At 39.4% G+C, this 15443-nt stretch overlaps 1 protein-coding gene across 4 annotated transcripts in view; it reads left to right on the forward strand.

Moving 5' to 3' along the window:
- LOC131969748 (muscleblind-like protein 1) overlaps positions 1 to 2348 on the forward strand; it is a 45181-nt gene extending 42833 nt beyond the window's left edge. For all 4 annotated transcript variants that reach the window (XM_059330932.1, XM_059330933.1, XM_059330934.1 and 1 more), the window contains one exon: positions 531 to 2348. The gene's annotated coding sequence lies outside the window, so the exon portion shown is untranslated. The remainder of the gene's footprint in view (positions 1 to 530) is intronic.
- Positions 2349 to 15443: the final 13095 nt, after the last annotated feature.

Raw genomic sequence — 15443 nt, forward strand, 5'->3', positions numbered from 1 at the left:
CAGGCCGGCAGTTTTTCCAAAATCCTGCTGACAAAAAGACAAATATGCAAGAACACAAGCTCCTTGGCAAGTTTTATGGACACAAGTTATCCAGTGGAAACAAGCAAGAATCTGAAAAACATTGACCTTTGACTTAAAAAAGCTCCCAGCGCTGCAACACGAGAAAACACACGCAAATACACAAAACACAAGCAGACTGAGAAAACATCTTCATCAATCTGACAACACTAGTGCAGCATTCAGCACCTTTTCTTATTGTGTTGTGTTTATTTGCTTGTGTTGTCAGATAGATGAAGATGTTTTCTCAGTCTGCTTGTGTTTTGTGTATTTGTGTTTTCTTATGTTGCAGCGCTGGGAGCTCTCAGGGCCACCGTACATTTCACATAACTCAATAAAAAATAATAATAATAATTTATAAAATCATCCATTTTTGACATTCAGCCCTGATTGTCCGATTTCACGGCAATAAAAGAAGAAAAGTCTAAACTCAGCGTTGTCCTCTTCCTTCACGTCTGTTTTCTGTGTTCCAGGTGAAGCGGAGCACGCTGGAGTCCAGTCACCCTTCAGCCTGTAACACCAAGAGCAAAAGGATAAAAGGGATAAATCTGCATGTTAACATAGGAGGCACAGTTTGTTAGGATTGTTTTCATGTGAAAGTCATGCACACTACAACACAACAAGAGAAAAGAACATCATTTGCATTATAGACTGCCTTTCGCTCTGTGGAGGCCACTTACCTTTATTCACCGGAACACTCTGAATGTTAATGAGGTAACGAGTGGAGCAGTCGTCCAAAAAAATAACCGACTGGATTGGTACGTCCATCGAGCAGGAACCATGACTCGTGCTGTTTGTTTCTTTATGGGTTGGTGGTCTTTGACCTCAATGTGTTCATTTGTTTACACAAAGGTGCACCTTGTTTTTCATTTGAGGTAAAATAAACGAATGATCTGACTGAATCACATACAATATGCATGCACAATGATTTTAGTTTACGATTTTATTTTGTTAAAGGGAAATCACTCAGAGGCAAAATAGCAACTGAATGTCTGTGAGGTGTCTTTCAAACCTTTGTAGCCTACCTTTCTATCTCTGAAGCACATTAACCTGGCAGGCAGCCCTGGAAAGTGCCATACATCTAGAAAACAACAGATGAATGGAATTAAAGCAGAATTAAAGCAGATCAAGTCAAAGATTCCCTTTAATACGTCTGTTTCTCTTGGACAGCATGTGGTCCCATGATGTGACTCCCTATAGCGCCACCTGCTGATTAGATGAATCATTGTCTGCTTTCCTCAAATCTACTGAATGAATTACTTTGTTTCCTTCTTCTTCTTGATGTCAGTTGTTCAGACAGGAAGTGATGGATCTCTGCTGACTCAGATCTCTCCATGATCACTGAGTCTGTATGATGATGAGTTGTATATGGGGTCTTGGCCAAAGACCCTCTAATAACCACCATGTTACCATGAATAGCTTTGAAACAACAGATGTTACCATGAATAGCTTTGAAACAACAGGCCGACCAGTTGGTATCCAAACTGCTGTGAGACAGAAGTCTAAATCCATGTTGCGACTTGTGATGGATTTGTATGACCTGACTTGTTTTTATTTGTATGATTATGCATATTTTAAGGCAGATTTGTCGACGTAGATTCAGTGTAGTGTATATATAGTCTGACATATTTAAGAATATTTGTTAAATACGTCTACCTGAGAGCTATTTTCAGATAGTCAGCCAAAGTCTTTTTGTGTCACTGTTCCTAGATATCGTGGGTAGACATTTTTAAAATGTGTGGGACAGTAGGACGGGGTGTTTAGAGTAGATCTCTAGAACTCTTTGTTTTTGTTGTGTTCTGGTGTTCTTCAGGCATATTTAATCGGTGGATAGTACAGGGAACGTGGCAAGAATATAAACGATTGTATTACTCATCCAAAGCCTTAGAATGTACCATCGGGTCAGCACAATGCAACACGCCATTCTGAACCATCCAGTTGCCTAATCGACGCCATATTAACTCACACACAGAGCACTATGTAATTGTCACTTTTTTGTCAGTGTTTTCTTAACTCTTTTGTGTTTTTTTCTTTAGATGAGGAGTGTTTTACTTTATTTTGTTTGGATGATATTTTGATATTTAGTTCGGATTTTTGGTTTTTCTCATTATATTTATCTTTCTTATAATGAATATAAGGTTAAAAAAAGTGTGTGTTTGTGTGTTCCTCATGCACAGTTTCCTGAAATTCCATGTAATGTTAATTTTAGTATGATTATGATTGTAAACTCAATATTTTCTACGTTATGCATATTGTTGAACTGTATGCATATTGTTCATTTCTCTAGTCTTTTTGTGTTCTTTGAACAAAGATGTTTTATATGAGTATCTAACAGTGATGAAACATTAGAACAGAGAGGCTAAGTTGTCACTGTGGCAACCAGCGCCGATAACCAAGTAATATTTTAACGATTGTAAGGTTTGTAACTAGTCATATAAGAAAAAAAAGACTATTATAAAAATCTAGTTCTTAGATGTTTAGAGTAAAGATGTTATTTTCTACTGTATCCATTTCAAATAGTAACTATTGTTTTAATATTTTTACTCTCCCTGGAAATTGGGCCATGTTGGAAAACAAGCTGCATATTTGATCACTTTTCGGGGCGTCGCTGGCGGGTCATGTGACCGCGGCGGGGTCATGTGACCGCGGCGAGGTCATGTGACCGCGGCGGGGTCATGTGACCGCGGCGGGGTCATGTGACCACGGTGAGGTCATGTGACCGCGGCGAGGAGGAGCCGAGTCCCGACACTCGTCTCAACAACAGGGGGGGGGGGGGTCTGGAGGCGATAAAGGTGATAAAGGTTGACTTTTTTGCACTTCTGTACATAGTCAAAAAAGAGAGAATCATGTATATTGAGATCTTATTTTGAATAAAAAAATAATGTCTATCATGACAAGGAATTTTGCTAGGATAACATAAAAAAATCTTATGAAAGGCTGAACAAAATTGCTTGCATCAAAAGGGCCCTGAGTTCTCACTCCGACCCGTTTCAGAAAAGGCCAAGTGTTGCTCTTCTTTTTTGTCAGCAGCTTGTAGTTTGCCAGGTAACTTCCGGAGGAGGCGTCCATTAGCCTCCAGTAAGGCCTGCTGGGTTCGTCTGGTCCCCTAACCTGCCGTTAGACAGGTCTGTGTGTCATGGCCACGCCCTCCCAGGCCCAACCAATCACAACACGTCCTGTCTCCTTACTTTACTCAGAGAGGAATGCATGTTAAAGGAAATACATATACCGTTAAAAAAATCACAACAGTAATATTGAATAAGCAAACATGTTACACAGAAAGATGTATTTACAGTATACAATATTCTATCAATGTAATGGAATAAAATATATATAAAAAATACAAAAATAGAATAGTGGTTTATTTAAAAAAAAAAGATTCCTGAGAATATACTCACTAAAGTGTTACACTTGGAGAGTACATGCAACACAAACACCATAGCTATAAGTCTGTTCTTTCTGTTTAGTAAGCTGTGCTTCTAGTAGATGAAACTGACCAAACAGGAAGTAGTTCAACATCAGGCAGAGTTTAAGATCATTTCAGATTGAAATACTGTTGGTGTGGTTTGGTCATTCAGTGGTTAGTTTGTGTCCTGATCATCTCCGTCATCTCTCATCTCCTACAAGCACGCATGCTTACATTTATGATATGATGTAAACTGAACTTTTTTTCGTTTCCTGTTTGTTTTTTCTGCTCGTAGTGCTAATATGATGTATTCTGTCTTCTGCTGCAGTTTGTTTCTGCTTGTTTTCCTGCTCGGGCCCCTGAAAGATTGTGTCATGTGTCAAACCGTCCTCCTCCTCTGAAAAGAACCGGCTGAGAATAAAAAACCCTCTGATTGTCTAAAGCCATAAAATATAATCTCATCAGAATGCAATGTGTCAAAGAAACCAGAAATTGAATCGAGGTGGGAAACTGTTTGTTTGGGTTTTATTAACTACAATATCATGTGATAACTGAAGTCATGAATGTATCTAATACAACCTGTTTGTGTGCTTAAGAGAAAAAAGTTCATGACACATTTTTTCAAGGGGCCCGCATTGCTATATTTGATTCTTGCTGTTATGAATAAAAAATGTAATAAAAATGTACAAATGAACTGAAAAATAATTGGTTTAATGTGTGTTATTTCATCAGTTAAAGTACTCAGATCCACTAAAGTAAAAGTACTGCATTCAAAACTTACTAGAAGTATCAGCATCAAAATGGACTTAAAGTATCAAAAGTAAAAGTACTCATTATGCAGAATGGATTCACTCAGTTTTTTATATATACATTCCAAATATATTATTGGATTATTATTGTTGATGAATTAATGAAAGCAGCATTTTAATTGTCTCAACGGAGGGCTCATTTTAGCTAATTAATATATTGTGTTGTGCTTTTATTTTACTAAAAAGTCGTAAAAGGGAAATGTAAATAAATGTACTTACACCTCTGTATTTCATATATTTGGGGACTGTAGCATAAGGTTGTTCTGTTCAATTATTAAAGCTCTACATTTAGGATAATACTCATTATTTGCTTTCTTGCTGAATTGAAAAATGTAATTTGAAAAGAAAATTGAAAGCTCACAAATAACTATGTTATTTCTTGTTTCTTTAATCCATATTAATATTGCAGAGTTATGATGAACTTATGATGAAAGAAATGTGCAGGACTCGTCTCTGGAAGTCAAGAAGCTGAGTGATCCATTTCACTCAGTTATAAAAGGTCTAACTCTAAGAGTCCTGGATTATCTGACAGGACTTTTGACCATCGTGTTTCTGAGCTCGGCTAGTTCTGAAGTTATTAGATGTATGATCTTGATCCTGAATTAATAATTCACATTTTATTAGCCATCAGTCCCACATGACTCCTGTTCTCACATCTCTCTGTTAGCTTCCTGTTGATCCTGTTGATAATATCTTATATTATATCTGAGCTCTGTTACAGTTCTGATCCTCAGATCACGACTTTTATCAAAAACAAAAGGTGTTTTCATCTTTGCTGTTTTAGTCACAAACCCTCTGGAACGATCTTCCTCAATCTGAATCTTTAAACTGTTAGAAGTTAGAAGTGTGATCTGTGAGAAGTGCTTTAAAAACACGATATATATATATATATATATATATATATATATATGTATATATATATTTACTGAATATATATATATATATTTATAGATTTACTGAATCTTTAAACTGTTAGAAGTTAGAATTGTGACCTGTGAGAAGTGCTTTAAAAACACGATATATATATATACATATATATATATGTATATATATATATATACTGTCTACTTTAAAACTCTCCATTTGTTTTAGTTTCATGCTGTGTTTTATGTTGCAGTGTATTATTATTTACTTCATTCATTTATATATTTTTTGTTTGTGTCTCATCTAACTCTGAGCAGGAAAGCGATTCTGCATATTTCCCAACTATTACTACAGCCAAAGCTGGATTTAGTTGGTAAACAAATCATTAATAAGCAGAGAAATGAACAGTGATGTCTCAACACTGAGCCAATAAGCTTTGAAACATCATCTCATAAATGAGTAATCTTCTAAATTAGCCAACATTTTAGGAAGGAAATGTTTTCATTATTACAGATTCACTGTGGCTGAATAAAGTTAATATTTATTGCATTACTGTATAGACCCATTACAGTATTAAACAGCCAATTATTAATTTATATTGGAGGCTATTAGAGGCAGTTGATCGTGAATAATGCTCTAATACATGAATGTTCGCCAACTTTGTGAATATGTCTCAGAATTTCATTACTTTTGATAGCAAGTCAAATAAAAGCTAAAGAAAACACCTAACGTGTCTTTTTTTATCATCTTCACCACAAGATGTAATTATTGCATATTTGCAGTAACTTTCATAATTACACTCACAACATTATACAGATAGAGTCTAAATGTTTTTATTGCACTCGGTGACTTCAAATCAATATTGTTATTCATTAAAATCCTATTAGATATCTCTCCGCATGATGCATCAATTTGTCCTAGCCACTGAAGCTTCTAATTAGGAGCAAAGATTTTAATTGAGATAGAGATATATGAGCCTCATTTCTCTGGGAAACATCTGCTGATAAAATCTGAATGTGACTTCATTTAGATGCGTGTTTCTTTTTTTTTAAGAACTCATTTAATTCAGTGAGATGTTGTCGAGGCATGTACACACTTTGTGCAGTCAGTGATTTTGCGTTACAGATTGCATAGAATATGTTATATATATAATATATATAATAATATTTAAGCCCTTTCCACCACTGATTGACCGATGCATGTGTTGTCAGGTTTGCAGCAGCTTTAGAAACCTCTCAGAAACCAAACAGGTAAAGTTCCTGTTCTAATGGAAACAGAGCTGTGATACAGAACACAGCCACCAGGTGGCGCCGTCTCTTTGTCTATTGAGGCTCAGAGTCCAGTGATGACGTCACCATGAAGGAATCTGCTGTCACCTGTTAGTCCTGACTGGAGCAGTGATATATTACATCTTCTGATATGTTTTCTTTCATTATAAAATAATCTGAACAGGTTGAGATGATGCCCTGATGCTTCCTCCCATCTCACCACAGTCTAACAGATTATAAATAATAATAAATAAATAAAAGCGACGGTTGTCAGGGCGACGGAGACGGACAGATAGTTGGATGGATCCTCCTCTGAGCTGCCAGCTCACTTGCTTCAGTTGTTGTGGAAATGTTGACTAAGCCAGCGTTAACAGGAAGCTGCAGGCCATTATCCCTAATGCATTGTTTCCTAACTTGCTGATTTCTACGTTAGATTATCTGTCTGAGGAGGAAAAAAAAGAAGAAAAAATCTAATTACCTTAAATTAGAGAAAATTGTGGATGACTGTGGGTTGTTTTTTTCACAGTTTCACTCAGCAGTTTCCTCTCCTCCGTCCCTCTGCCTTGTCTCTTTCCCTCCATCTCTTCTTCCCTTCCAGCTTTTGTCCCAACTCTCCTCCTCTCCTCCTCTCCTCCTCTCCTCCCTCCTCCTCTCCTCCCTCCTCCTCCATCTCTCCGTCCAGCGGCGTTAGCAGACTGTGTCGTGTGGAGACTTAATGAAGCAACGCTGATCCAATAATGGCAGCTTCTGTCGCCGCCTCACAAACTATGATGTACGACTGAATGTCCATAACGCGTGATGAATCTCACTTACCACTGCCCTCAACATGCACAGCTTTTCAATTAGGCCTTTTAAAACAACAAAGCAACCTGAATGTGAGTGTGTGTGTATAAAAAGATTCCCTCCAGTCAAGTTGTCACGTGGGTAAAAAAGGAAAAAGCAGCGGCGGCGTGAACTCAGCCGTAACTATCCATTAATACACAATAAATGTCATTTAATGAATTCTCTCTCAGGGGAGAAAATACTTGGAAAATACTGTAACACTTTTATTTGTGAATTATAGAAACAGACAAAACAATCATGAGGGACGGCGTTCAATTAAGGGTTTTATCTTTCCCTTTTTTATGAGCACATGATGGACTAATGCTCTGACCTCTTTATGGAGACAATGATGAGAAGCGAGGGAGGGAAATAAAGGAGAGGAACAACCAGAGGACCTGGAATGAAGAACGAAGAGGTGATGGTGGCAGAAGTGAGTCTTTAAATCCACAGTATTAGATGTGGCAGGAGGTACAACAGAAATGATGATGATGTGTTTCCTTTAAGATGAACAACAGATCAGAGACTAACAGGATTTATGCCCAAAGAAAAAGAAATGGACGAGTGATTCCCTGCTTGATGCATGATGATCCAACAGTTAGACATCTTAGATTATCATCTCCTAGCTCCTTGACACCTTTACTTCAAAGCTATCATTTGCTATCATCATTATTTTTATGCACCATCTTCCCAACCTTGACTGAAACCCGTCGCTGTCTCGCTGTTCTCGTCTGCTGAGTCACCACTTGACTTCACTGAGTGCTGCTGGAGCACCACGCAAACACACAATCTCTCTAGGGGGTACGTGGGAGTGTGTGTGTGTGTGTGTGTGTGTGTGTGTGCAGCCAGGTGTATGTGTTGTGTGTGTGTTTGTGTTACTGTAATTGTCTGAGTGTTCTTCCTGATGGAGGAGAGAGCAGCAGGTTAGTGTGATCTGCTAGAAGGAGAGAAGGAGAGAAGGAGAGAAGGAGAGAAGGAGAGAGGTATTGATCTGCTTCAGTCCATCACAGAGTTTAACACCAACAGTAACAGTAACAGGCCTGTGATTTGGTTTCGATGGAGTCATGTAACAGAATCCTTTGTTCCATTTAGGTTTGGCTACCTTTTTTTTTTTTTTTCTTCCTTGTACCTTAATGTAATAGCTTGTGTGTGTGCCAGCCTTGGAAAGCTGAAGCACCAGAGCAGTCGGCAAAAAAACCCGTTGGTATTGTACGTTTCTCCAAACACGGAAACACTGATATGATGAAACATATTTCGGCATCCTTTAGAATACGTAAGAGACTCAGGGCTTCCAGTGAAAAGCTCCCACTGATGCTGCAGAGCTCCAGATGTCAGCTGATGCAGTCTAACGAGAGTCAAACATCTCAGGAGACGGTCCAGTCCCGTTCAGGTCCAGTCCCGTTCAGGTCCCGTTCAGGTCCAGTCCCGTTCAGGTCCAGTCCCGTTCAGGTCCAGTCCCGTTCAGGTCCAGTCCCGCTCAGGTCCAGTCCCGTTCAGGTCCAGTCCCGTTCAGGTCCCGTTCAGGTCCAGTCCCGTTCAGGTCCAGTCCCGTTCAGGTCCAGTAGGAAAGTGAAACTTAAATGAACCCAAACCTCAATCTTTTCCTAAACCTAAACAAGTAGTTTTAGTTTTGATTCACAACATTAACCGAGATATCTCTGGTTTGCAGAAACGTTCAATGACAACATTTTATGCTGGTTGTAAGCTTGTACATTTTCAACTTTAAGATTTTAAGCTGATAGCCAAGTTTTGCTTGCTGCAAAGTCAGGCGTATGTGTGTTATATTTATAATGTAAAGGCTCTCACTATGGAACATACTGCAGCAAACATGTCAGGGACAAGGAGCATAAACCAGAAACAAGAAACCAGAAACGCTGGTTTTGCTTGGAATCTTTTGGAATGAAGCAGGTCAGCTTTAGGGTGCCAGTGAGGATGGAGCTGAATGTGTGGAGATGGCGTGTGTACATTAAATAATGTGAACTGTATTTGGTGTGTTGACTGCATTTTCACCTTAGAGCGTTGACCCTTTCACTCTGTTTTCAGTTCATTAAAGTTGATTGTAACATTTCAGTCTGCTAGAAAATGTTTCATTCATTGTGCGCTTTTCAAAAAAAGAGACTCTCAGGAATTGAATGTTCATTTTTTCTTTGTGTGTTTAGTTTGGTATTAGCCTGTTTTGGTCACCAAGATTAGCATCCGATTTTATATCACAGTAAAGTGCACCTTTTTTTTTTTTTTTTTTTACCAAACTATAGTACCTGCCCCACAAGTTTGTACCAACCCTCATTCAAATGTGTTCACTTCTGGCTCAGACAAAAATAAGATGGCAATGGACAAAATACCAAACTGGATTCTTAAAAACGGTAGTTTACAAAACAATGGCTGGCATATATATATATATATATATATATATATATATATATATATATATATATATATATAAATGTCCTGACACCCATTTAAAGTCATTAACACAGGACTTATACATTAATAAAAAAGCGAATTATCTGTCATTTTTGCTTGCCATTAGCTGTATTGAGTGTTACTTTGTGTTACTTGGCTGTCTGTCTTCTTATCAGAATAACTCAAACTACAATCAGAACCTGACGGCCGTTCTGATGCTGATGTCAGGACCTTCAGCATCTACGGGACGTCTGGGACAAGTTACTGAATATTTTACTGAACAAGTCATGGGGTACATCACAACTGGCAGAGCATTTAGCTAACAGAATATGGGTCATACAAAGAGGGCAGTGAGGCCAGCTGGAGCCAGAGATGAAGGACCACCATTCACATGGTGACAGGATGTCCCTATAGCACACAAAGACGGGAATAAAAGAAAGAGACGGGAGGTCATGGAAGGCAAGATGTAGGTCCTATTAACATACCGTGCAAAACCCTTTACTGTAGATAATTAGCCAGCCGGTTGTCTTTACTGGACTGTGATGCTATTTGAGGACGGATGCAGCAGCAGAGAAGAGAACGAGAGAAACAAAGACTGAAGAAAGGAAGAAAGGTCCTACTGTGACTCCAGACCCACAGGAAGAAAGAGGAAATGTGTTGTAACAGCTGTGGAGGCTAAACTCCATCAGGACTCTGTGGACGGATAGGAGGAGAAACAGTCACATGAGGGAGAATGGATTCAAGGCAACCCTGCAGGGTAAAGGTGGAGGATCACCCTTCAGCCCAAAGACAGATTATTGGAAGCTCTAATATAATTCTGCTCTTCAGGGTAGACCCAGTATAAATCAGTATAAATCAGTATAAATCAGTATGCGGCTCATGTGAGTGTGTGCAACACCCTTAATCCATCCCTCTCATTAATGAGTTTCCTCATCAACTTCTTCTCTTTCTTCCTCCCTCGCTCTTCCTTATCTCGTCCATCTCTGCCCCCATGTTGAGCTCATAAACAGTCTGTTCTCTGAGCTATCAGCACCTGATAGTTGGCACCTGAATCACCGCCAGTGTAATTAATTCACCGTGATTTAAGGAGAGTGAGGGCTCTGATGCTGAGACAGTTAGCTCTCCAGTCCTCTCACTATCTTGTTTTATCTCAACTGTTTTAGGATCTCATCTCTAGCAGCAGCATTATGTGTCTTCATACATTACTCTAAGGCAATTCATTATTCCAGTGGTTGCTCTGTAGCTGCCATTTTCCTGAGAAAAGAAAGATCCACTCAGCTTCGTCATTGTGCTTCTTAACAGGCTTTACTCAAGGGAATGTTTCAACATAAACACTTTTTTATTAAATAAACACCATTTCCTGCTGAGATTAAGATGAGAATTGATTGATACCATTCTTTGTGGTTTGTCCATTCAATAAGAAGCTGGAGCCAGCTGGGCAACCTTCAATTCATCTCGGTGCACATTTTTCAAGATTTGCACGAGAAAAGCTTGATGGAAACACCAAAATTTGAAAAAACTTTCAAAAATTTGCATTTAAGTTTTTATGATCGCTTGAGGTCGTTTTTGCCTTTTTCGAAAAATAGTTAATGTGCTAAACAGGAGATGGAAATCCTTTCTGAGAACAAGTTCATTTTGACTTACATGACTGATCAGCTGTTTCTGCTCTGACCTGAAAGAAGAATTATAAGTTGCCCAACTGAATCTAATTCCTGAAGACATATTTTCTCTCATCGGTGGCCAACATTTTCAGCAATACATTACACTGCCATCTTCTGACGAAAGTACTTTAATGCAGATTTATTTATTATCTCTAAACCAGTTGATTGAAACGTCTCTAAATTGCATTTTCTTTAATGCCACATTTCAGAATTTCGCTTCAAAATTCGATTGGACTAATGGAAACACGGCCACAGGTCCCTCAACCAATAAGACCCAGAACTGGTTTCTCATAAATCAGTTCCACAAGTTATCCCCTAAAAAACAGTGACAGGTCTCCAGGTTTAACTCCCAGCTCTGGACCTCTTGATGCCATAATGTATTACATAATATAGCACAATGCCCTGTGTCTAACTGTACAACACTACTAGCCTCAACTCACCAACACCATCAGAATAATAACGTCTGATAACACCTATTCAAGATGGTAGATAAAAATATATTTATTTTAACAATTCAACAAATAAGAAATTAAGTGTGATGCAGCAGGTAAAAAGATGTGTTTAGTGCAGGTTGTGATGCACACAAATATCAGTTGCTTATTAATAACTGTCCGTTTGACAGACAGGTGAGGTCAAACACACGTTTGTTATTAGTCGAGGTCAAAGTTCACCACAGTTGCATTCAAAGAAAGGAAGAACAGTATTCACCAATTTACATTCCCGTTTGTGTGACTGCAGCTTTAATAAGTCAGCTTTAGGACACTCAGGTTAGCTGTTTCTCTCTGTTTATGATAGAATACTGATGTTAAACTAAGCTAAGCTAACTAAGCCCTTCAATTACTCTCACACCATTGTTTCCACTGCTGTTGAGATTGACGGCAGTCATATTTCTAGTAATTTCCTCTAATTTAATATACAACCTGCTCTATTGATGAACATCAGGTCATTAGGAGGATCATTAGGGTGACAGATGCTGCTGCTGCTCGCTGTCTGAAAGCTTCTTTAACACGCTGATATAACAGTCGTGTCATCTCTTTAACTCCAGGAAAAATGGCACATAAGCATTTTTGGCAAAATATTTAAATATTGCTTCAACAGATCACAGACCACATTTTGTGAAACACGGACTTCCCAGTGTTTAGCTAACTTCATTCTGACATTTACAGTAACAGAAAACAGGAAATATTTATCATTTATATAAAAGATAGCAATCCCAGCCAGTGATGCCGCAGGCTCCTTTATGTTTATATTCCTCTTTTTTTTTCTTCCCCTGACCTCAAACAGCATGGAGCACTGTTTGTCTTCCCCACATGAGATTTAATCAGATTGAAGCTATCATCACATACTTAAAATGTTGTTGTTAAATCCACTAGAGGTCAAAATGTGGAAAAGCAAAACAGTGACTTGCTTTATATTTTATTTAGATCCAGTCAGTCTAGTATCTCAGCTATTTCCTGCTGCTGAGCCCAACCCACCACCATGTTGCTCCATGTGACCTTCAGCCTGAGTGGATTCATGTCGGCAGCCAACCTGAGGCAGGCAGTTTCTCATGAACCGTGTGAGAATAATTCTCCATAGCACTGTGACTCAGACACTTTATCACACGAGAACAAACAGCTGCTCAGGATGCTGGATCGTCTGAGCTGCTGCTGGAAGCTGCTGCACCAGATCCTGTTTTCAACTTCATCATATTTAGACTTATCTGTATTTAACATCTAATGATAATTAGCCAAAAATAACAGGCAAGTGGATGAACTAGAGAAGCAGAGTGTTTGAAGTTGCTCTGACTTCCTCTTGTAATCCTTTCTGTCACCTTATTAGGCCTGGAAAATGGTGCTCACCATACCATACAGCTATCTAATAGGAAGATAAAAAAGTTGCATTTCTGTTCTTTGGTTTAATGCGCCTGAGAAAGTAGGAGGGGGTAAAAAGGGAAGAATGTGGGAAGGGGGAGAAAACAAAGACATTCATCTTCTAAAAGTTAACATAGAAAGTTATTCAATATCCAGTGAGTAGCGGTGGCAGCGTACAGTTGGGGGTCTTTAAGAAAAGGAAAGTAATGATTGAAGACATTTTTAGGGTAAAATCTGTTACTGATACTGTAAAAAGAGCCAGAGTTATGGCTTCACCTCCAGGCCAGCTGCTGTAACTGTAATTTATCAATGGAAGTATCTTTCACTGGACTGAAAGAAAATGGACTCAATTTATATCAGTTCAACCTTAAGGATCTTGGGCTTATGTTCATTAAATATCATGTAATGAATGTAATGAAACGATTACATCAGATTGTTTTTTGTTTTGTTTTTCTAAAACAAGGTTGTAGATTACATACTAATGTACTAATGTAGAGCATTCTACACACACATTCAGTCACAGTCTGCCCCTCCTCTGCTGCTCCAGCTCCACCTGGTGGAGGCTCCGCCCCCTAATCACACACCTGTGTCTCATCTCCTCATTGACTCTCTATTTAAACCCTTTGTGTCCCCAGAGCCAGATTGTCAGTGTCAGTGTACCTCTCCAGCGTTTTCCTAGTGTGCTTTTTGGTTTTGACCCTTGCCTGTTTTTGGACTCTGCCTTGCCCCCCTTTGGATTGTCTGCCTGCCTTGCCTCCCTTTGGATTGTTTGCCTGCCTTGCCTCCCTTTGGATTGTCTGCCTGCCTTGCCTCCCTTTGGATTGTCTGCCTGCCTTGCCTCCCTTGGATTGTCTGCCTGCCTTGCCTCCCTTTGGATTGTTTGCCTGCCTTGCCTCTCTTTGGATTGTCTGCCTGCCTTGCCTCCCTTTGGATTGTCTGCCTGCCTTGCCTCCCTTTGGATTGTCTGCCTGCCTTGCCTCCCTTTGGATTTTTTGCCTGCCTTGCCTCCCTTTGGATTGTCTGCCTGCCTTGCCTCCCTTTGGATTTTTTGCCTGCCTTGCCTCCCTTTGGATTGTCTGCCTGCCTTGCCTCCCTTTGGATTGTTTGCCTGCCTTGCCTCCCTTTGGATTGTCTGCCTGCCTTGCCTCCCTTTGGATTGTCTGCCTGCCTTGCCTCCCTTTGATTCCATGATTCAATGATTCCATGTGGCTACTTTCCACCAAATTTGCACTGCGGTAGTGTCAATTACAAGGCTACCCAACCTTAAAACATGCCATGATTTATCTTCTATTTTACTCCAAATGGGATCATAATTTAAATAATCAACATCATGCTGTATTCAAGAAGACTTGGCAAAAGCATTGGAGACATGAAAACATATCTACAGAGTTATTAAATTAATATTCAGAAGTAGAGTCATTTTTCTTCTTTTACAATCTTGACTTCTTTTCCCAGCCAGTGGAGTCGCCCCCTGCTGGCTGTTAGAAAGAATGCAGGATGAAGGGTCGAAAAGGGTCAAAACTCAAACAAGAATTAAAATTCTAATATATGTATTATCACCGATTCAACTATGTGAGTCAGCATCAGCCTCGTATCTGATATCAGTATCTGATAAGTGCATACGTCATTGTAATGCACCATGCAATGCATCTGCATTAAACTGCATAATGATCTATCAAATATTGTTGAGCTATTTCTGTGGTGGACTGACCGGCAGACGGACATTACCTTCCCTGGAGCGTCCATCCTGATGCGTCTCAGTCAGGTTCCTGTTCTGAGGCTGGATCTGAACTCATTTGTGTTGCCAGTGTGATTTTGAGTTTTCTTACTTCTGAAACAGAACTTGAAAGTTCCTGTGTCATGTTATGAGTGAGATTTGGTTGACAGTTGGTCCTTAACATCAAATTATTTTCCTCAGTGCTTCTCAGCTTGAACCTGGCTCTTAGCCTGCTTCTCTTCATCCCCAATTAAATGCCTCAGAACTCCCATGGTGCACTGCTGCCTTCCTGTCCTTTTCTTTGCCTCCAATAACAAGAAAGGATGGATTGTTTCAGTCTTGGCGCTCCCTTCTCTCCCAGATGTAACACTCTGTTGCTTCCTTTCTTTTTTTCACATCTGTCAGTTTCCCCTCTGTTTTCAGCTCTATATTCAGTCTTCTTCTCTTTTATTCATTCAGCCTTTGGTCCCTCTCTCTGTCACAACGCTTCCCGTTGTCACATCTCTCTTCTCTCTGTGTGCTGTCCTTTCATCTGCCTTTTAAGTCTTCCTCCCGTGTTTCATCCGTTCCTCTCCCTCTCCTGTCA

Source organism: Centropristis striata, chromosome 4, assembly GCF_030273125.1.
Source record: "Centropristis striata isolate RG_2023a ecotype Rhode Island chromosome 4, C.striata_1.0, whole genome shotgun sequence".
Lineage (NCBI taxonomy): Eukaryota > Metazoa > Chordata > Actinopteri > Perciformes > Serranidae > Centropristis > Centropristis striata.